General features: G+C 38.2%; 1 long non-coding RNA gene across 1 annotated transcript; it reads right to left on the reverse strand.

Moving 5' to 3' along the window:
• Positions 1-342: 342 nt before the first annotated feature.
• Positions 343-21996, reverse strand: LOC149799613 (uncharacterized). The gene is made up of 5 exons (XR_016421194.1): positions 21506-21996; positions 20875-20996; positions 10374-10488; positions 906-1012; positions 343-453 (listed from the first exon to the last, which is right to left on the reverse strand). It is a non-coding gene; the product is annotated as an uncharacterized LOC149799613 (long non-coding RNA).
• Positions 21997-23222: the final 1226 nt, after the last annotated feature.

A 23222-nucleotide genomic window follows, 5' to 3' on the forward strand; every position in this document is an offset into this window, starting at 1 on the left:
ATTCCATACTGGTGGCAAGAATGTCCAAATCTACATTACAAAAATGAAAACATTACCATCCATCTAGGAGTTGCAAATGTATGAAATCCTCTTGTTGGGTAGTTTTACTAACAGGCTTTACAGCAGGGCCTTCCATTAGATTTAAATGTGGCAGGTAAGTTGACAAAGTAGGGTGGGGGGTTGGGGGGACCTACCCCAATGGGGATAATTCATTTTTTTTTTAAAGTAGCATGGTGTAAAGTAAAAGTAGATGGGCTGATAAGGAATCCACTGAATTTACAGACTAAAGGTTCAGACATTTGTTTTTAAGAGAAAAATGAAAGAAGGAAACAATACAACAGATATTTTAATATGACTTTAATGTTTATTTTCTAGATTTAATTAAGATTATGAATCAGAATCAGTCTCCAACTCCACTGTAAAGTTTATCTATTACTTCTTCTGCTCAGGCACCTGCAAATTAAAACAAAATTGTAATGCTTAAATAAAGTCATATCATCTCAGCACTAGTTACATATGCAGAAGTCATGTTAATCAGCATTATAAAAATGTATGAAATTTTCTTCACTGCACTTGTGCTTCCCTTACTATCGTTAAGCCATGATACAAGATAACTTTGCACTTACTTGTCATTTCTGGCAAGTGGATGGTGCAATCAATTTGCACAAAGATGAATTTATTTCATCCAAATATTTCATGTGAATAAAAATTCCAAATGGAGGCACTTGTCCGATCAGACAAGATATATGCATATTGTAGTTAGCTGGACTCTAGCTCTGATAGTCCTGGGCAATAGGATAAGCTGATTTTGTTATCAGTTTAGAAATGCATCCGCTTTGCAAATACTATGCTTTAAAAGACGAAACTGAATCCAATATTGATGAAATAAGAGTCATTTGGATTACCTTGTTTTTTATCATTCTGCGTTGGTTGGGTGCATATTTGAGGGTCTCTGATATGGTCTCTTCCATTCCATTTGCCTTTGCTTTGCCATTAGTTTTCAAGCAGGCTTCTGCATGAGTAATACAATGTTTTAAAATAAGTTTCACAACAAAGGATGCATTGCATTTTTCTAAATGCCAGCAATAATCAATGGAATATTTTTAAAACATGTACTTTGAAATGTGTCTCAAGTTACTTTATCAATTCATTTAAAAATCTCTGGCAAGTCACATGAAAAACACAATTTAAATCAAGCCATACTTACTTATCAAAGACTTTCTCATTCACATCCTTTACCTCACACAATAAATATCAGCAACACCAACATTAAATTCACACAATCAGTACAAAACCTAGGTGTTACTCTGGACAGTACTCTCACGTTGCACCAACATGTCATGAACATATGCAAGGCTGCGTATCTTGAGCTGAGACGCATCAGCTCCATTCTCAGATATCTTTCAGTTGATGCCACTAAAACACTTGTGTGTTCATTACTGCTTTCAAGACTGGACTATGGTAACTCAATTCTGTCTGGTTCATCTTAATATCTACTGCAGAGACTTCAAAAAGTTCAAAACATAGCTGCTTGGATCATACTTAGAGTACCACAATCAGAGCACACCTCCCCGCTGCTCTGTACCCAACACTGGCTATCCATTCGATCCAGAATCAAACACAACATTAGTTCTCTGTGCTACGTTTCACTGACAGACTCTAGTCCAACATACCTATCCGACCTCACCTATGTGTACACACAAGCAAGATACTTACACTCCTCTTCCGACAATCATATACTCATTATTCTCACTATGAAAACAAAGTCACATGGACAGCATTCTTTTGCATACCAGGGCCCAGCAACATGGAATGAATTGCCCACTGAACTTAGACACAAAGACGCAGTGATCCCATTCAAGAGTGCTCTCAAAACTACTTATTCTGACTACAAAAACAAACTTAATGACTTAATAATGTTAACTACCTTAAATATTCTCAGCATGTTTTTTATGTTTTCTAATTTCATGGTGTTTGTTTTTGTAATCATATCATTGTGTATGTTTTTATGTTGTCTAATGTTGCAAAGCGCTTAGAGCTTCTAAAGATTAGGCGCTATACAAAGTCCTCATTATTATTATTATTATATTTAGCTTGGATGAATATTTTTTAAATCAGTGGCCATAACTAAAAAATGGGATTTTGTTTTATGATCATAAAAGTATGTTGGACACCATCCATGATGTACAATGCTGTCTGACATTTCTATGCACCTAAGGTTTCCATCTCAAATATTAAAGCAAAATGCATACCGAATTTGACAGATTGATGAAAATAAAAAAAAGCAATGCTTACCGTTTGAAAAGAGGCAATTGTCACTAGAATATTCTATTCAAAATGATATTAATTTTGGACACAGGGGATACCACCCCCATGTTTTCCTGACTCGTGATATGTCGGCCTATTCTGTGCACAGCTTTAAAAGATGTAATGTTTATCCATCGAGCTATAGAAATGAAATACATTTACTGTAGACTGTTTCTGTCAGCAGTTAAGTTGAGTAATTAGGTCAGGTTTATAGCTAGTTTACAAAATTCAATGTAGAATGCCAATAAATGACAAGATATATTTTTGCAAACTAAAGTGATCTTGAAAAAAGATTAGTAAAGTTTAACATTTTATAAAAAATAAGCTATTATGTGGAAAAGAAACAACAATGAAATAGGATGCAATGTGTTTACGTCTAGTTTTGGAAGGTACCGTCATAATTGTACCGTAGTTTAATGGGTGGAAAGGCCATTGAAAGGTAAGGGCAGTGCGGAGACCATCGAGTATGTTCCAGAATAGCTGAATCTTTGTAGATACATAGATCCATTCGTAACTTCAGTCCGCAAGCGAAACACTGTACTTCGTATCCCAATCCTGACTCGGGTCCGAAGTAGACAAATCCTGTTCTAGCTAAAACATACGAAGAAGGTAATCCTTCCCTATCCGTAGGCCATTTTTGAAACGTGTCCAATCGACGGGCACAATCACAATAGTCAGGTAAGAAGACTGGAAAATGGTAGGGTTTGAACTTGGAGTTCTCACTGGATTTCTCACTCGATTCTTGCTGCGGCGAAGTCATCCTTCTGGTGGGTGGCTATCCTCTTACAACCAATGTTTTATACCGACATGTCCATACGGCAAAGTAAAGTGGGTGGGAAGCCGCACTCGCTTCTGCTACACGATTTGATAGACTTTTTCCAAGGGTCGACTGACGATGTGGTGTGTGGGTAAACGTACAATCTTGTTGGGTTGATAGGTGGTCACTTTCTCTAGACTGCAAGGCTTCTTTCAATATGCCAAAGTTGACCACTCGACTGGTACGATAATTCAGAGTAAGTCCTTTCACTTTACACTTCGTGTGCACTTCTCCTTGTTTGTCCCAGTATTCGTAGCCGTAATTTTTGGGACCACCACTAACGAAACTTAGAATCTTGTCATCGGGGTGCTTGTCTGTCCAGGCTCCTAAACGGTCTCCTTCGATGTCAGGGTGCTGTTGACTCGGGTGATCGATATAAATGCAACTGTCCATGTCAAAGTACAAGACACGTTCCCCTAACAGTTCTAAAGCTTCGTACAATTTTAAGCGAGCATGAGCTGTCATGTAAGCTGCAATGATGACATTTCCAAAGGGGTCATCTTCTACAAAGTTCAGATCTTCTTCGTAATTCACCAAGATCAAATCCTCACGAACGACGTCCACGTGTTTCATGAATTTGGCTTTGTCGTGAATCATCTGAAAGTAGCGGGAAGGTTCGGTCAAATACTCCGTCTTGGGTAAACACGGTCATTGTGCCATTTTACCCCACAAGCAATTTAACATCACTTTGGCAAACGATCGCCTGCCTTCGTTTTTCTCAATGTGATTTAAAGTAATGCCTTCTTGTGCCCAGAATTTCTCTCTGAATGTCTTTTGGTCTTCGGGAGTGTGACACCAGGACAGATAGCCACTGGCTTCTTGCTCAGTTTCAAAAAGGCATCCACGTAGTCTGCGAAAATGCCTTTCTGCGTGGGGTCACCCTTGTGGAATTATTGTGTCTTGGGAAAGTGGCAAATTTCGTACACTTCTAACAGTTGGTATCCCATGTTCAGAGCTTTGAACAATTCTACGCTGACCCATGTCCCCGTCAAGGCCCGTTCTTCCTGGGTGTGATGACAAGGTTGATCTTGGTTGCACGTTTCAGCACAAGTACGGCACAAAGGAAACACAAGTTTGCCTTGGCAATGGCGAGGTAAGACGGGATGGTATAGGTTCGTGGGAGGCAAAACTTTGCACTTGATCAAGCCTTCGTATTGTCGAATGTTTTTTAGGTCGATGTGTTCGGTGAACAATTGTGGGTGCCCTGCAGGAAAGCAACAATATTTGCACACATAGGGATACAGTGAACACACGTCCAAGTATTTGATTTCTTCTCCTTTCTCTTCGTCAGCTTGGTACAGCAAACAGGTGGCATTGGTCCTTCCTCCGTACAAACTATTACTTGGGTTCAGGGGGTCCATGAACTGGTAACTTTCCATGAGGCGTTTAAACTCAGGATCGGTGTTCAAACGGTGATTGTATTTGTGTTCCCACATTTCCACCACTTGGTATCCTTCCTGTTCTAACTTTAGGCGTGGCTGACAAATGGCCTGGTACAAGTCTTCCATGGTTCGTTGTAAGAACTGATTTTTAGTGCCGCGGTCAGGGTAACAGATGGGACATCCGTGAAATAAGCAACCGTTAAACTCGTACATGATCTTGGGGTTTTCTAAGTCCCAGCCATTGACCGAATGCATTCCGATGATCTTTCGCCCTGTCCGTTGCGGGCATGCTGAATCCATTTGTCTTCCTTGTCGCACAAGTAATGCAACCAGCATGGGGCTTTGACCGAGTATTGACGTTTGATATAGTTGGTCGTTTGAGGACTGATGACAGCCACAGTGTTTTCAAGCATGAATCGTTGTCGGTAGACTAAGGAACACGCTTTGGCAATGGTGCAAGCCTCTTTTAAATGATCAACCCCTCCGTGTTCCATGAACAGTTCTCGAAATTTTCCACAGCATCGCCGTAAAATGTCCATGTCGGAACGACGATACTTTAGCATTTCTTCCTGAAAGTCGAAAGGGTCGGAGGCGTGAGCCTGGTACCAAGCGTAGAAAGTTTCTCGTTCAGTACGCATGTTGTCAGGGTCGTAATAGTGAGCCTGAGGCAAATGGGGTAGAACGGCGTGTTGATTGGCTTCTGTACTGAAAAAGTGTGGAAAGTACCCTTTAGCCATTTCTGTCATTCCAAACATTTTAGGCATTCGACTCAAAGGCATGGCTAAGTAGCTCATCGAATCTTTAAACTGCACTTGTCCCACTTGCATGAAAATGATTTTGGCTCCGTTCAAAGTGATTTTAGGACGCTCGATGCCACGTTCCGTATAACATCTCAAAAGAAACTGTCCATCGTATCCGGAGAAATTGTGAGCCATCACCGTGGCATGGTGATGACAATCTCCATAATAATGTTCGATGTCCTCTTGGCTCCACGTCTTGTCAATGGGGTCTAAGACCCATTGTGTGAAATCGGCTAGTGTGTTCAGTCCTTGAAAGATTTTTTCACGCCCTCCAGGAATCTTACTGCAGTGAGGGCAATAACTCAAGATAGGTTCTTGAATCACTTCTCGCACGCTCGATGAGCCACGCAGAAATTAGGAATGTGAATACTGGTCTCTTGCATGCATTCGAAATCGAAAAAGATGAAATTGCCTTTCTTCTTCTTGTGACCATCCTCTTTCTCTGGTTGGGATTGGTATTTTTGTATGTAGCATTGGTGTTCCAAGTCCACAATGCAGTGACAAATGTGACATTTTTTCTTTCCTGAACATACGTGTGCCTTGGTACTGTTGATACATAGACCTTGTCCACACACTGGGCACAATCTCAGGAGTTGACAAGCACATTTCTTCTGTGAACCTTGCATCTTCAGATGTTGTTGGTAACAGGCAGGGCTGACAAATGTGCGCAGACAAGCAGGACAATGCACTGGTTCTTGCCCTTCGCTCAGACAGGGTTGAGAGGCCAAACATCCTGAGCATTTCGATCCACAATGTTTGTGTTGCTCTCGATTATTATAACCATCATAAGTCACATTTCTCACAGTAATATTTGTATCCCAGGAATCCAGTGATAGTGGTAATGGTATCGAAATGGTCATCATGATGATAGAGGTGAATGTATTTTCCATCCTTAAAGTCTTTCCCTCGAAACAACAGAGACCCGCGCACTTCTTGAGGGTGCACTTTCAAGGTGTATCGTGGAGCTAGGGCATCTTGCAATTTTTGCATCTCAGGAATGCCACAGGATGTGTCTTTGGACAGGCATGCTTGTTGTAACAGAAGTTCTGCTTCATTTCGTTGTTTGGCTCGGTTCGATTTTCGAATGTTCTCCCAGGCTCTTTTCCATTCTACCGTGTCGTTCTTGTCGGCATAGGTTCATCCCACCACGATGGCTCGGGCTAAACACATGTGGTCTTGAAAATTGTTAATTTGGACAAGACTTGTTTTGGTAATGCGAAGGTTGTTGACCAATAAGGTCTTTCTGCATTGTCCGGTCCCTTGAGGAGGAGAGACGTGGGTCATGTCCAGTGTGGCTTTTCCATCGGTGATGTCAAACTGGTCATTAGATTGTTGCACGTGTTGAATCTTGTCCATGACTTTGGAAGTGGTCAATTCTGCAGGGCTGCTAAACTCGATCCAAACAGGGGATTTCAAGCCATCATGTTGTATGGAAAGTCTCAAGCGATCATCTTCTTTGGGTTGACATTGTCGCTTGAGTGTGGTGAGCAAAGAATCCCACATGTCGGTGATGAACCCTTTTGCTTTCTCTAACAGTACTTCAGACTTGAAATCTTTAAACTTCACTGTGTATTTGTAAGCCGTAGTTCTAAATTTTCTAGAGGGACGCTTTTCCGTCTCTCGAATGTCATAGTACTTTTCAGGGTTGACTAAGGGTGGTAAACTTTGTTTAGAGGGTTTGGATTCTGGTTCACTCATGTCCTCTTCAAAATCACTGGCATGAATTTGTGCCAAGACTTCAGCCCTAGTACGAGGCGATAGATCACGTTTCTGCCTCTTACTTTCTTCTTCTTTCTTCTCAAATGAATTGGATCATTTCATCTCGATAGCAAAAAGTCAAATGACTAAAGTTTAAACACCATGGATTAATTTATAGTCATAGCAGACCAGCGTATATAAAGGGTATGTGTCTTGTCCTTTCACTATTCATTTCACTCTCAAACTGAGCACAACAATGGAAGAGACTACCAAGATCGAACGTTTCATCAGCGCTTTGCGAGGGGTCATTAGAAAATTCTCTTCAGACCAGCCGAGGGACTACTCTCCTTCCTTTCAAGATAAAAGTCAAGATACTTGCTATATCTGTCAGAAGAAAGGGCATTGGTCTTCAGAGTGTCCAGACCGTCAAAAAAGAAAAAAAAGGGGTTAGAAGAGACAAAAGTCAAGATACCTGTTATTATTGTCAAGAAAAAGGACATTGGTCACCAGACTGCCCAAAAAAGAAACAAGAGGAGTCAGAAGAAGAGAGGGATCCTTCAGAGGAAGAGGAAGAAGAAGAGGAAGAAAACAGACAGGTGAAGAAAAAGAAACAGGAGAAGAAAAGAAGGGAAGAAAGTGAAGAGGAAGAGGAGGAAAAGACTATGACGGTGAAGAAATTAAAAAAACAGAGAGTGAACAATGAGACAGAATAAGTCTATGAACTTTTTAAAGTGCTCTGTTGTGAATTGTGAATTGTAAATATTTATAAAAGAATAAATTAATTATAAAAGGTAAGTGTCTTTGGGTTTTGATTTTAAAATAAGAACCTACACTCACGCACACTCATACACAGACAGGTACTATTGGGTAAAATGGTTTTTATTAGTTATTGGCAATTGAAAGCCTATCTCTTTTCGAGAGACGTGGATGGCCCTGAAAAGGGCCTTTTTTGGTGTAAGGGGTGAGTTTAAACAATCAACTTTAACTGTCTTAAGCCTTTGCCATGGCCAAGGCCTACTTCTGGACTGCGTACTGTTGATGATGATTTCGTTGAAATCACTAAGGATGGTGCAGTAGGCGTAGTCACAGGGTTGGAGTGTTTAGCTTGGGAAGGTCGTATTCTCTTCGGCCGTAATAAAGAAGTCTGATACATCTGTTTCAGACTTCTTAACTAAAATGTCTAACAGTACCGTGACCGTTTGATTTTGACACCCTTGTTTCTTTGCTGCTGCGTCTTCTTCTTCTTGTTTTTTTCTTACCTCTTCTTCTTGCTGCTGTTGCTGTAGGAGAAAAGCTTGTTCCGCTTCCTTTTGCTGTTGTATAAATTTCTCCAATTCTTCTTTCTGTCTCTGTCTAAAATTTTCCATGTGCGGTAATGAAGGAGAAGGTGACGAAGGTTCAGGAACAAATTCTTGCAAGGTAAAAAAATCCACAAAATCCCAATTCACCTCTTCTGAAAGTAAGTCTGGGTTCCCTTGGGTAGTCTCCACCATCAGTGCACCCAAACTGATCGTTTTCTGAGTTTCCGTCATGTTGAAAAACTGTCGCTTAGATTGACTACGCACAGGCGCTAGCGAATCTATATAGACTATGTGACGTCACAGACTGCTCTCTTCGGATTGGACGTGGGCTGACTGAATTTTGTAACGCGTGTTTGGATTGGTCAACAAACTCAATCCGTTTCAATCCTTCCTCCCCCTATAAATAAGTACAGTTCACTGCATTCCTTCACCTGTTACTCAGCACCCCAACATGTGGACCGATGTACAATCTTCAACGCTTGTGTCTTCGATGATGTTCCGGACGGACATATCAATGTATGTCCGATCCAACTGGACAGTTATCCACAGGACAGACACCAGCCTGTGGATGCGAAGAATCTTATGTGGAGCATCAAGGATGCCTCAAAAGAGTCTTAATCTATGGTCCTGCAGTCAGGCACAGCCTAAGGTCAAGAAGAAGATGTCACAGATGCCCTTTATGTTAAGGGTATATTAACATAAAACCAAAGGCCCTTTTCAGGGCCATTCCTATCTCTCGAAAAGATCTTGACTTTCAATTGCCTACCCCTTTTTTTATTTTTTTGTTTAAAAAAATAATAAAAAAATAGAGACCCCTCCCTGTTTCAATTTTCGCCTGTTCCATTTTCATAGACCCATCAGGTCGGGACCTTATTAAAATAGGGTCCCGACCCTGTTCCATTTCCCCTAGTCCCAAGACAGTCCCACGATTTATTCCCCATGTTCAATTTCCCTTGTCCCTAGAGTGAATAGTTTTTTTTCTTTCTCCCATGTTAAATTCCCCTTGTCCCTAGAATGGATATTTTTTTTTTTCTCCCATGTTAAATTACATAGTCCCCAGAGTGGATATACCCTTTTTAACATGGAAGTTCCCTAGTCCCTAGACCGTCCCTATTCACTACTACCATTGTCATTACCAGCCTGAAACCCAATTTAATGCCATTTGTATAAATTCATTTCAAATAAATATTATGATATAGTTGAAGTGTAAAGTCAAGCAAGTATTCTGTTTGCAGATTTTACATTTTAGATATTATAGTAAAGTCATATTTTCTCTTGTTTAGTAAACTTTATTGCAACTGGTTCCAAAATAGTAAATCTTATTTAATGTTCATTCACCAGAATAGGTATTAATACAATCCCGAATTAACTGTATGGTACTAAAATATACCCTGATCTTGTGTGAGATTGTAATATACAGAACTATACCTCAAGACAACAATAATATATTGAATTTATATTGTATCAAGACTGTCATGGTTATGAACTCCAACTTTATTCAGGTTTTTTCATAATAAATGATCATCTTGTGCTATGGTTGAAAAGAAATCAAAGTTCAGTTTAACTCCATTCTCTCCACATTTGTAAGTTGTTAAGAGGCATACTCATCCTCAGTGTTATAGTAAAATGTAATCTTATTTGGATCAATCTTGGTGGTGTAATATATGAATGGAGAAAGAATATTATCATCCAGATTAAAATATGTTTTATTCAGACTCTACTAAAATTTTTAGTTGGATATGGGTTACGGAGCCTGATGTGTACGAACAAGGCAATGTGTACCATGACCTTTTTAATTTAACATTTTAAACTCCTGCAGAAGAAAGAGATTTTTTAGATCCATTAATCTGTATTAACAAAAACATTTCTTCAGTATGATTTTCAATTACTTAGTATTGACAAAACTCATATTTTAAAGTTGTTGTTTTTTTGTGTTTGGTTTGGCCTTTTATGGTAAACCAACACAAGTAAGTTATTTAGTGCCAAGGCACTTTAAGTATAGTGCCTTGCCCAAGGACACACCATGGTAGCTAACCCAGGTTGGTCTGATGGTAGAATTTGAACCTACCTTATTTCACAGGTCCAGAAAGCTAACCACTGAGCCACTACAGCTCCCCATCTTATAGTGGAATGCTGGTATACTTTATGATCAAGAAGGATGGGTTGGGGTATGCATGTTGCATCTGAAAAAAGTGATGGAATTTTTGTTTACATAATATTTTAGTCATACAATATGAATCATTTTCTATAGATTTAAGATGTATCAGATCAAGTTAAGAAAAATCATATATTCTGTTTCCTGGGAATGTACTAAAATTCACTGTTATTGTTTGATTTTTTGGTAGTAAGCTTACTTGGTATTTTTTTCTTTTTAACTTGAATACCTAATTTGTTAACATCCTATTCTAAATCTTCAGAGTTCTGTCTATTAAGTGACAACTGTTGATACATGTAGGGAAGTTTTTGTTTATATCTTTTGATTTTTGTGATTCTGGAAGTTGCAGTATTTGTTGTTGTATTATAACCATTTCAGTAATTTAATGAATGCAGAGTATACTGCTCTATAAATGAAATTTAAGTGAAAATAATGTAAAAGTATGTTTCACTGCAAATATAAATTGTTTAAAATAATATATCATTTATCATATGACTATTCAATTGTGGTAACTAGTATTCCATCCAATATCTATATATTAAAATATGTCTTTTCATACAGCTGGTGATCATTTAGATACAAGTCCAATTGAACATAATCAAATTATCAATGCAGGTGTTTTTATTAGTAGTAGTATTGCAAGTATAAGTGTTAGTATTAAGATTTCATATACAGGTATGATAAGTGTATCATAATGTTTAAATGATGCTCCTTGTTACAACATAAAATATGTTCATTGAAACAAATGGTTCACTGGTAAATTGGCAGCAAAGGTCTTCACTGAATTATGTTGCATAAACTATTTTACAATAAAACATATATGATGCATCTCAATTATGATGAATGTGAGGAGGAGGATTAATAATAATGCAATTTAAGTTATCTTCATAACATAAGTTCTAGCAGATGTGTAATTTTTATGTGGTTCATCATCAGTTTGAAACTGGTCTGTGATTTCTGGATCTGGACATACCTGGTCCCCTGCTGTTGTGCTGCTATGGTCTTTACAGTTCATTAGGATATCAGTTACACTTGGTTTACATTTAGAACCCCATGGGATGGAATGCCCAGTTTGAAACTGAGAGAATGGTTAATTATCCATAATATAACTCCTGCAGTTATTATTAGGTTTGATATCAAGGTCTTTCTTTAAAAGCTTTTCAACTCAGGTTCTGTTCTACCATACAGATAAATAAAGTCAAATTCAAGGCTTTCAGATTTGTCCAGTTTGTTTCATGTGTTGCAGCAGACAGACTGTATATTGCCACTGTACCATATAAATATCAGTGCTTAGTCTGCTCTCAGTTGCTGTGGTTTGATTAGTTACAAGTGTCATCACATGTGACTAATTATTGACCAATGTAATGAAACTTGTATAATTAGAAGGCTGTATTTAAAAACTCTAAAGATCTTAAAAAGAAAATTGGATCGAGGTAAGTAAAACCTTTTACTTTGACCATTTGGCTAGAAAATAATTTTCAATAAGTTTAAATTGGATAATAGTAATATAATAATTAATTACACAAATCAGAATAAAAGCTATTTGCATATCCCCTTACAGCTGTTGCTTTTTCATAGTACTAAGTAGAATAAAGTATAGTTAAGACAGATAAAGAAATATCCCGTCATATATACCTTACATCAAATAAAGAAACTCAAGATGGATAACAACAAAATTAATGTCACATCATCAAATAGTTATCTCAGCTGCCTGGTCAACCTAAAGGCAGATAAACTAAGGCAAACTTACTCCGAAGCAGTCTCATCCCCCCTAAGAGAAAAACGACAGATACAGTTCTTAACGCCAATTTTCAACTCGACCCCAACTGACTCGATGAGTAGACTCTACCTGTCACCAAGCGTAAACGAGAATGTGGACAATCTACCGAGTAACCGCAAAACTACATCCGACATGAGTACCCAAACTGAGGAACAATACTCAACAAGCACAAAAACAACCCAGACCACGCTGGTTAAAAACACTAGCAGCCAGGGGACTCAAACTGAGAACCTACTAGATGAAACAGAACGCCCTCACCCTACCACAAATAAAGCAGTCACACACGACTCAACAAAAGGTAAGAATAATAGGAAAACCAAATCCCAAATACCAGTTAGAAAGAATAAGGAACACACTAACTGTCAATACAAGACCCAGCAAGCCGGTTATGGACAACGAAACAAAGTCAGCTAAAGAGACAAACACCAGGGGAAAAAAGACCAGTCTGCAAAATATCCAAAACAAGAAACACCCCGCTGAACTGACTCTCTTCGTCAAGGGAGTAAATTCCAAAATAACGAAGTTAGCCTTTAAAACCATAGCATGGCAATTGAACAAACATCACCAAGGAGAATTCACGCTTAAAAGCACTAGAGACGACTTGCTGATAATCAAATGCACCACTGAACAACAGATTGCCAAATATATGGAAATTGAAAGAATAGGCCAAATAAATGTTCAGGTCACTAGACACAACAGAACAAAACAACACATAGACCCAAACCCCCCAAAAACACACAACAAAGGAGTCATATACGTATCAACTCAAAATAAAACCAATGAAATAGTAGACTACATAAGGAGTAAAGGACAGGAAGTAGAGAAAGCAATCCGCCTAAAAACAAGAAGGGGAAAGGATAGCACTGCAGTGGTACTCTTTTTTAAGGGCGCCACCCCAGAAACTATCAAAATAGCCGAAAAACTCGAGGCTAAAAAAATTTTTGCTTTCAAAAACAAACCACGGTTCTGTGGCAACTGCAAAAATTGGGGGCATTACTCTAAGAGTTGCGGAAACCTATTCCGGTGCAATCAATGTGGTCTTCACCACCCAGACCGGAAAACATGTAGCGCCACCAATCAGCACTGCGCTAACTGTAGTGGTAACCACAAACCAAACCACGCAGAATGCCCCAGGGCTCTTAGAGAAGCCCTAATAGTCGAATATATGATCTCCCATGGGGTAAACTATAAGCAGGCCAAAACAAAAATCAGGATACCAAAAACAAAATAAATAGGTAGCACCCTCACTGGTAGGAAACACGCATAAAATGAAAACAACAGTAAATTAAACAAACTATTAAGACTTTTTGCACTAGAGATGGATTCCAGAGCAGAAATCAAAATATGGCAATGGAATGCACGCGGCCTTAGGGCCCACGCTGACCAACTAAATAACAAAATACTTGAACAGGAAAGAAAACCAGATGTTATATGCATACAGGACACCCACCTAAATGATACCTCACGTATCCCAAACATCATAGGCTACAACACCAAATACCTAAAGCATCGATCCCCCACAGTAAGAGGAGGGGGGTTAGCAACCTTTGTTAGAGATGGAATTACATCAGAAATGCATAAATTAACAGATAGTAGACCGCCCAATGACTTCGAAATACAGATAGTCAAAATAACCGCTCAAACTAAGCAGGTACTAATCGTTAACCTCTATGAAACAAATGAGCAGCGCAATTTAAGTGCAGACGAAACAATCAAAATGATTAAAGACTGTGGAGAATGGGTGGTAATATGCGGGGACTTCAATGCGCACAATGAACTATGGGGGAGTCAAAAGACGGACATTAAAGGAAAAATTGTAGAAAAATGGGCACAAAAATGCAACTTAGTTTTTCTAAACAACGGATAGATGACAGAACAGGCCACACATCAGCAATAGACCTATCTCTATGCACACCAAGATTAGCAGGCATTTCTGATTGGCAAGTTGATGAAAGCGACCCTATGGGAAGTGACCATTACCTTATAAATATAGAAATACAAATTAGAATACCTCAAAATAAAGCGTCCTTCACACCAAGATGGAAATACGAACAGGCCAACTGGATTAGGTTCAAACAGATAGGTGACTCAATCGACCCAGAAACCATATATCACCGGGACATTGACATCTTTAATGACAAATTAATAGAAACCATTAACACAATGGCCCAAGAAACAATTCCTAAAACTAAAGGAGTAGCACCCAAACCCACGGTGCCCTGGTGGAATAATGAATGTAAAATAGCAATTAAAGAGAAAAAAAGAGCTCTAAACAAATTCAAAAGAACTAAAAATAATAGGGACTTTAACTACTACAAGGAAAAGGAAAAAACTGCCAAACAAACTATTATGATAGCTAAACAAAACTCATGGAGAGAATTCTGCTCAAAACTAGATATTAACACAAAATCGAAGGAGGTGTGGCAAAGAATTAAAAAAATGAGAGGCAAAACTAAATCAATAACCCCCAACATACCTGGACAAAACAACAAACATAAGGCAGAATTATTCGCAAACTATTTCGCCAACATGTGTAGCAATACCAACTTAGAGGATAAGTTTAAAAATCATAAAAGGCAATTTGAGGAAAGCAACTCTGACAACATAAAGGAAGCAGGAAATAATGACGGCCCACTAAACCTTCCGTTTACAGAAGCCGAATGGAGAAAGGCCCTCGCCGGCAAAAAGACCACATCCCCCGGGGAGGACACTTTGGGGTATGAAATGTACAAGAACCTACCCAAAAAACTTGTCACAATTGCACTTAACCTCATTAATAAAATATGGGAAACCGGTACCATACCTATAAGATGGAAAAAGGCAGTAGTGGTCCCGATTCTTAAGCCTGGAAAACCCTCAAGCGATATAAAATCATACAGGCCCATATCACTAACAGACAATATATGTAAAATAATGGAAATTATGGTAAACAACAGGCTGAAATACCATTTAGAAAGCAAAGGACTACTAGCTAATACACAGAGCGGGTTTCGCAACTACCGAAGCACAATAGACCAACTCATGAGACTAGAAACCGCTGTCAAATTAGCATCTAGAGAAAAATTTTAAAAATCCAGATATGTTACAGCCATCTTCTTAGACATGGAAAAAGCATATGATCTAATGTGGACTAAGGGACTGATAAGTAAACTTAAACCATACGGAATAACTGGCAATATATACAAATTTATTGCTAACTTCCTAACCGATAGAAAGATACAAGTCAGACTAGGACAAGACTACTCCGAACGATACAAACTGGAAAATGGCACGCCACAATGAAGCGTAATCAGCCCAACTTTATTTAATATAATGATAAACGACCTGGAAACAGCGGTAAAACCCAACCACCTTGACTTATCCCAATTCACCGATGACAGCGCCGTATGGAAAACTGGCAACCCGGCCAGCAGAGAAACGACCAAGCACTTACAAAAAGGACTAAACGATATAGGAAATTGGACAGATAAATGGGGATTTAAATTGTCACCTCTAAAAACAGTAGGCATAGTTTCCAATACGGGAGGTGGCCACCCCCCACCCACTCCAAACTTAACCCTAAAGGGGGTACCCATCAAATTCGAAAAACAAGCGACACTCCTAGGTATGGTATTCGACCACGAACTCACGTGGGCAGCTCATATCCAAGAACTCGTAACGAAGTGCAAACGAGACATCAACCTCCACAGAAACCTCAGAGGGGTGAATTGGGGGGTTGATCAAAAAACACTCGTTACCCTATATAGAGCACTTATAAGAGCAAAATTGGACTACGGTTGCCAGGTATATGGAGCGGCGAACGCCACGTTACTAAAGAAACTAGACACAGTCCAATCAAAAGCGCTAAGGGTATGCACCGGCGTCCTAAATGGTACCCCCACACAAGATATCTTAATAATAATAGGAGAACCCCCGCTAGACCTAAGGCGGAAGGAATTGATGCTGCGATACTCTACTCGAATATCAATACACCAACCCAACCACCTCACGCTACAAGCCCTCTTAGCATGCGACAAACCATTCGATACAAAAGGAAAAAATTAAAAAATACCTAGTGGGAAAATAATTATAGAATTAAAAAGGAAATTTCAAATCGCAAATATCAACCCAGAAAAAATAAGGTACTACCCAGACCCCCCGTGGACCTGTCCCACACCACAAATAGATCTTAGCTTACGTAAACTAGGACAAAAACAAAATGACCCGATAGGACTAAGAGCATCAATACTAACGTACATTGACAACAAATACGAGACATACACGCAAATCTTCGCAGATGGATCAAAAACCAAAAATCCAAATAAAACTGCAGCAGGGATAGTGATCCCAAAATTAGATGTCACCGTTGGAAAAAGACTCCCAGACCAATGCGCTATATACACGGTAGAATTCATGGCAATACTAATGGCATTAACATACGTCAAAACATACCCCACAACTAAGGCAGTCATTCTAAGCGACTCTTACAGTGTACTACAATCGTTAGCAACGGACCAATCCAAGAGCAGACCTAATATGATTAATCATGCAAGATCGCTACTTAAAGAGATTGAAAAAAACAACAAACACGTTGAATTCGTATGGATACCCTCTCACATCCATAATCCCAGGCAATGACAAAGCAGATGCAGAAGCAAAAAACGCCACAAACGAACCAAAAGCCCAAAATATAGCATACAGCGTCACTGAAATCAATAACATGGGACAAGATCAATGACATGTGGCAACAGCTATGGGAAAAATCGGATGCAAACAGTCTAATACACACGATGATGAAAAAAGTAAGTAGAAAAGTCGAAAGTCCGACCTTCAAAAATCCATACGATATAACAATAATAAATAGAATAAGAACAGGTAAAACACTATTGGCAGGATGCGCAGGGAAACACATAAAAAGGGGACCAACCGAAAACTGCCCCTACTGCCCAACTCCAGAAACAATCGCACACTTAATAAATATATGCCCCAAATACAACCAGGAAAGGGCCGAACTAAAATCTCAACAGGAACAAATAGGAGAACGGTGGACATACCCGGAGTTACTTGTGGCAAAAAACAATAACATAGGAATGACCTATAATAACATCATGACATTCATTAACAAAATAGGCAAAAGGGGACAAATCTAAACCGAATGAAGGGTTGGGTATAAAGAGAGACCATGTAAAGAAATTAAAACCAATAAACCTAAAAGATCGAACCAAAAAAGAAAAAAACCAATCAAAATATTACAAATCACTGTTTGGGAATTGTGACAGCCGGCTCGGGCTAGTGGGTTCACAGACTGACACCGCCGCTCATAACCCGAACAATAAAAACCAGATAAGGACGAATATTACAAAATCACTGTTTTGGAATTATAATGGCATGCTAGGCCCCGTAGGTTCAAAAAAAAAAAAAAAAAATATAAAAAAATAAAAATAAAAAAAATATACATTAAAATAAATCACAAATAGCTAAGCTAAACAAAAATAACAGGTAAATAGCCAAGTGGTCAAAGCGAAGGGAAACAAAGGCAATCAAACCACCTCCCTCGAAGAAAACATCTCACGGCGAACATGGCAGTATCAAAAGGACGAGAAGACCAAAACAGAAACGGACACGGGATAAGGCAGAAAGAGCTGAAATAAAGAAGAGCAGGAAAAGGCACAGAATGAAGTTAAACGTCCTAAGGCAGTAAAAGAAGAAAGAACAGGACACTTGCAGACCTTGGGGAATGAAGGCAGAAACAATGAAAAGAGTATGCCTCAAATAATCAAACCACCCCCACCCCCCAGTATGAAAAGAATTGCCTTCCCGAAATCAAACAAAATAAATAAGGCCACCCACCCCCACATCTACTTATAAGTGTGAATGAGAAAGTGAGCGTGAATGTATGTTGTCGGGATATGTGGGAAAAGCAGAAAAACGAACAAAAATGTCTATAGCCATCACACAAATATAGCATACACACTCCCTACCCACCTTTTTTTTCTTTTCTTTTCTTTTTTTTTTTCTTTTTTACAAACAAATTTTACCACATAGGGCTTTCATTCTGACCCACGAAAGCCCTCTTTTGACCAACAACTTACTGGCCCTGAAACACACTGATTGGTTTAAAGCCACACGTACGAAATACTTAACCAAATTGAGATCTCCAAAACAAAATAAAGGGCTACTAAAAGCCTACTAGATGTGAAAAAATTTCCGGAAAATTCAAGTACGCAAAGTACACAAAATTTAATAGACCTTACAAAAGATAGGAAAATTCACAACTCAGGAATATCTGAAGCGTATGTGACAATCACATGTTTGGCAAGATAGTACAGGAATAGCCCAATAAATATAGGGAACTGGGCATTGATTGCAACGAAAATTTAATAATACTGCTGCTGGTGTGCTTCGGTTACTGCCTGAAATGAGAGAGGAAGGAGATGCAGGATGCAGAAACAGACCACCAACGGAGTACAACGATGGAGAAGGTTGCAGCGACGAGAGCCTGGGCGGGACCTTTTGGGGCACCTGGGTTTCGGCTTGCTTGCTTGGGGGCATTGTATAAGTTAATCGCTAAATTCAAAAAGTACACAAACGTGTACAAACTAAACAGTCGCACATACCGAAAGGTGCACGTGACTTTAATCCAATGAATGAATGAAATGTGTGCTAGAGGGTAGGGTTAGCAGTTATACTCCAATTATGTTTGTGATGAGCAAAAGCAGCTGCACAAATTTGAGCTTTTAGTTTGGTTCTGGTAGGGTCAAAGGATGCAGGTACATTTTACATTAATTTTTTACTAGAAATAGCTATTTTCAATATTTTTCTGTGACAAGGCAACTAAAAGAATCAGTATGTGCCTTATGCATGAATAAAGTTCACTAGTACTATAACAAATTAGCATACTTTTCATCACCCCTCTACCATCAAGATTTTTTTATATTTACCTCTGTAGCAGACACAAATAAAAGTCGGCAGCTCATTTGCAGACTAAGTTACGCATATGATCTCCAATGCTCATCTAACTGTGACAGGCAGTCACCAACAAGCCAACCTATTTCCATGCCTAACTCAAAGTAAATCTGAACCACATTATAGATTTAGCTTATGTGTAAATTTATAAATGCTAGGCTTGTGATAATTAGGTTCATGCCTTCTACCTTAAAAATTAGAGGGATGTCAAAATACGAAACTATCCAGTGAGACCTATGATGTTAATTTTAATCCCTATGGGATTTGTGACATAAAAAACCCAAATGCTTTATGTATTAAAAGGTAACTAATGGGGGCAGGATCTGCAGTGAATCAATGGTTAGTATGCTAGACTCCTGATAAAAATGTTTGTGTTAAAATCCTGTTATCAAGTCAACCAGGTTACCTACTGCAATGTACCCTTGCCTTACTCCAATTCCCTCAGTACTCAGTAAACAACTAGTGTTGCTGTACATAACAAAACCAGTCCATATTGATTTTACATATTTTACTAAATCCTGACAAAAATAATTCTCTAAATAAAGAATGATTAATATGTGATGGTCTCGCATGTAATCAAACTCTTCCAAGCTTTTAATGATATGAACCGATTTATCAATGTTTATCAAATTTGCATGAAAAACTATTTCTTATTTGTCATCAAATATGTTCAATGTTTTGATCATATAAGCATTTCTGCTACATTAAATCAAAATAATCTTTTTGTCAGAAATAGAGCCCTTATAGTATTTGCAAGGTCAACCAATCAGATGCAGAATTTGAGTTTAATATGAATGAATATTTTTTTTACAAAATTGCTCTTTTGCTATATCTTGATGAGATAAATCTATTCACCAAGTCTGATGAAATTAATGAGAAATAGTTTTAAGAGCAGTAGCAAGAATGGCTAGTGAGATGTAGAACCACCACATTATATGCATAGATTTTGCTTATAGCCTCAGACATACAAGCAAATAATTAAACAAGTCAGATCTAAATTGGATCATAAACACTGTTGTGCAAATCATAAGAAACTCTGCCAATCAGATGCAAGGTCACTTCACTACCATACCTTTATCACACTCATAATAAGCATCATTGTGAAACTTGACTCTATAAGCCCAATGGCCAAGCATGATCAAACTTGAATCAGCAGTAGTGGTTATAACCTCATGTATTTGTATGCATCTTCACTTCTTCAATCTAGATCTCATTTATATAAGCATGTATTCTACGTTTAGTAAAAACTGCACTACATGTATAAATATTGCATGCGGTGGTAACATACTCAGATGAAAGATCACCTTATTATTATTAATGGTTAACACTCATCAAACTTCAAGGACAACTTAATGATTTTAGCCTATATTGTGGAAGTATGGCTTTTAGGCTGGTTAAAAAACTCAACTAATCTTATACATGATCACATGTATATACTTGGATTTTCCTCATTATTAGATTTATCCAAGATGTTGATTTAAGCCCAAAACCAAGTTTTATATAAACAAATTGATCAGAACTATGGACTCCAAAGTAGCTAATTTCTTACTGTTGAAAGACAGAAGGGGATGTGAAATAAATAACACACTCTGGACCATTACATAAACCCACTTAGCCTTTTGACCAGTTGAGATAAAATATCAACAATAATGTTAAATAAGATTGATAAATTATGTTTTCTCACATTACCTCTAGCCCTTTTCAACATGGATGGTATTTTTCTTCCACATATGTCAGCTCTTAATTAGTGGCCCTTTCCCATCATGAATGTTGTAGGTGAAACTCTCAGAATTAGGCTTTTTAATTTATATCTGTAGAAGAAAAAAACTATTGGTCTGCATATATCAATGTCACCATTTCTGTATTAGATTAAAATACCATATGTGTGTGTGTGTGTGTGTGTGTGTGTGTTAATTTTAGAATTTAAGCAAACTTGTCTCCATGTGTTTATTTTAAAACTGATGATGATAACACATAACAGGTTCAATGGATAAAATGTTATTTCTTACTTCTTACAACTGCTCATTATATCTGAATTTACATTCAATGTTTGTTTTAATTAACATATTTGGGATATTGGGCAAATTATTTATTTTGTAGTTTATCATTATATCATTTACCAGTCTTTTATCATTCAAATATGTAATATAGTACCATTATACTGACTTCATATTCTATATGATATCCCAGCAATACATATTAAGCAGATAAGTGCAAATAAAAATGTTCAGAATGTAAAATTTACTCCAAGCTCAAAGAAGATCAGCAAAAGATAATATCCAACAAATTACCAAACAAAAAGCGAAGTTAACGCAGTTACCTTTATTATGATGTCTCCAACACCAACGGTACTGTACAGCTACGTCTTCTGAGTTTTACCGTCATCTTGTCTTTCAAACCAGAAATTATTTCTTGAGCTCTTACAAAATGAAGAAACTTTTAAATACTATAATTTAAGCAGCTTCTTTACATGCCATCAGATAAATTATGGCACAGTGTTATGTCTGTCAGCAAAACGCAACTTCACATTTGGACGGCGCGCTGTGTGGGCATCGCCGACACAGCAACTGACATGAATTCTCTATTAGCAGACAATGATTCGGAATAAATCCTTCGCAAATCTAACATTCTCGATTTTTCATAGTTCCACTTTTCATTGTTGCATCTGTTTGATTGTACAATTGCTAATGATGTTCAATGAATCAACTTCAATTCATCTGCTGTCTGAAATCCCGGTTCAGTTGGTATTTTCTTCCGCGCATGATGCCGTGTAAATAAAAGATACGGTCGACATTCAAAGTGGTTTAGGTTAATTTATTATTTTTCTTTATTAAGGTCATTTGCAGAAAGTGTTTCGCTAGGGTGAGAAAAAAAAATATAACAAAAAGAAAACTTTCTTTTCCAACGCTAATACTGTATATATTTCAATTTGTGATTGATGCTATAAATAAAAAAAAATGATAATAAAGCATTTTAGCCCGTGGCTTCGGCACGGCACTCGTTTTTGTGGGTTTTTTAAAATGTTGTTAGTGTTGTTTTGGGGTTGTTTTTTGTGTGTGTACCACACTAAAAAACATACCAGGTATTAGGCCTAACGTAGGAAAAGAAATTATCCTCTATTTATTACTATTCTTACTGTCAAATGACGCAAAAGTGATCAAATTGCTATTAAGATTTTGTTTTGTATAACACTTACCGCTCGTTTTCGTCGAGATAAAGCAGCCACTTCAAAATGATTATAAAATCTGTGACAGATGAAAAACGTGGTTTAAATAATTCGTAATCGCCTGCCTTAAAATACTGTAGGAATTTGCTAATGTATTTCATGGCCCTCGTTTGAATAGATACCAACGATCATGTATATCGACCAAATTTTGTATATTCCTGCCCACAATCATGTATTTTGTATTAAACCGTATATTACACGAGCGCTCTGTGGCAAACTCGGGGGGGGGGGGGGGGGGGCGGGTCTCTATTATACCCAGAGGCGTAGCTATGATATTTTGCGCCCGGGGACGAACTATAAAATTGGCGCCCCAGCCCCCTCCCCGTTTAATCACATTTTTGAATATTACCCTTGTTTACTTATTATAATGTAACGTTGTAAGCCTCATTTTGGCGCCCCTGTACCTTGGCGCCCGGGGACATATGTACTCCCCTTCCCCCCCCCCCCCCCCCCCAGCTACGCCTCTGATTATACCTGCTGTATCAGTTGAGAAATATATTGAACAGATCAGGCCCCAATACTCTCGCTCTGAAAAACATTAAAATGATTATATGCAGAATATCGGTAGGTCTCCCTCTTGCCAAAAATGTCAGTACCATATATATTTTGCAAGTAATGTAATGGGTATAATAACACACACACACACACACACTTTTTTGGGGGGGGGGGGCAACGGACAGATGCCCCCATTTCCCAAAAAAAATAAAAAGTATTTTATATTTGTGTATTTCCCCCTCAGATGTGTTCTACGTTTTATTAAAACAAAATTTTATATAAAAAATTTAGTTTTTAGAATTTTTGATGGGGTATT

This window comes from Sinohyriopsis cumingii, chromosome 5 (assembly GCF_028554795.1).
Source record: "Sinohyriopsis cumingii isolate HCF-2022 chromosome 5, ASM2855479v2, whole genome shotgun sequence".
NCBI lineage: Eukaryota > Metazoa > Mollusca > Bivalvia > Unionida > Unionidae > Sinohyriopsis > Sinohyriopsis cumingii.